This window comes from Rattus norvegicus, chromosome 15, assembly GCF_036323735.1.
Source record: "Rattus norvegicus strain BN/NHsdMcwi chromosome 15, GRCr8, whole genome shotgun sequence".
Classification (NCBI taxonomy): Eukaryota; Metazoa; Chordata; class Mammalia; order Rodentia; family Muridae; genus Rattus; species Rattus norvegicus.
The window spans coordinates 96169569-96170376 of NC_086033.1; the positions used below are offsets into that span (position 1 = coordinate 96169569).

Below are 808 nucleotides of genomic sequence, written 5' to 3' on the forward strand. Positions count from 1 at the left end.
ACAATGAGTACTTATGGAGGGAGCCATGTCTCTAGCTGCACATGTAGAAGAGGATGGCATTGTCCAGCATCAATAAGAGGAGAAGTCCTTGGTCTTGTGAAGGCTCATTTTCCCAGTATTCCAGTAGGAATGCCAGGGCGTTGAGGTGGGAGTGGGAGCAGAAGTAGAGCAAGGTGTATGGGAGAGAGGGGAAAGGGAATAACATTTGAAATGTAAATAGACAAAATATCCATTTTAAAAGAAAAAAGGAATTGAAGCTTCAGCAGCTCTGGTGTGGTCTCCAGGGGCAACTGCACACTGGGGCCCATAATTTGAGGTTGAAACCTGGTGGGAAGGGGCTAAGCAGCTACTCAGGGTCTGACTCCAGATCAGCCAGTAATCCTGTCTCTGCTCAGTGTGGAACAGTACAACTTAAAGTCTTCTTGGCCCGTACGTTAGACTAGCAGTTGGCTTAAGAACTCACTCCCTACAGATGTGCACTGCAGGTTAGACTAGCAGTTGGCTTAAGAACTCACTCCCTACAGATGTGCACTGCAGGTTAGACTAGCAGTTGGCTTAAGAACTCACTCCCTACAGATGTGCACTGCGGGTTAGACTAGCAGTTGGCTTAAGAACTCACTCCCTACAGATGTGCACTGCGGGTTAGACTAGCAGTTGGCTTAAGAACTCACTCCCTACAGATGTGCACTGCAGGAGACACAGACTCCTTCACAGCCTTCCCTTCCATCCTCAGTGACATCTCCAAGCAGCATCTTCAAAGATGGGGTACATCAAGCTGGCTTCCTTCCTCAGCATGATGGAGGCAGAG

The 808-nt window shown here is 48.5% G+C and overlaps 1 pseudogene; it reads left to right on the forward strand.

The window, feature by feature from the left end:
• The first annotated feature begins 680 nt into the window (after window positions 1-680).
• Window positions 681-808, forward strand: part of C16h19orf44-ps1 (similar to human chromosome 19 open reading frame 44, pseudogene 1) — a 1123-nt pseudogene continuing 995 nt past the window's right edge.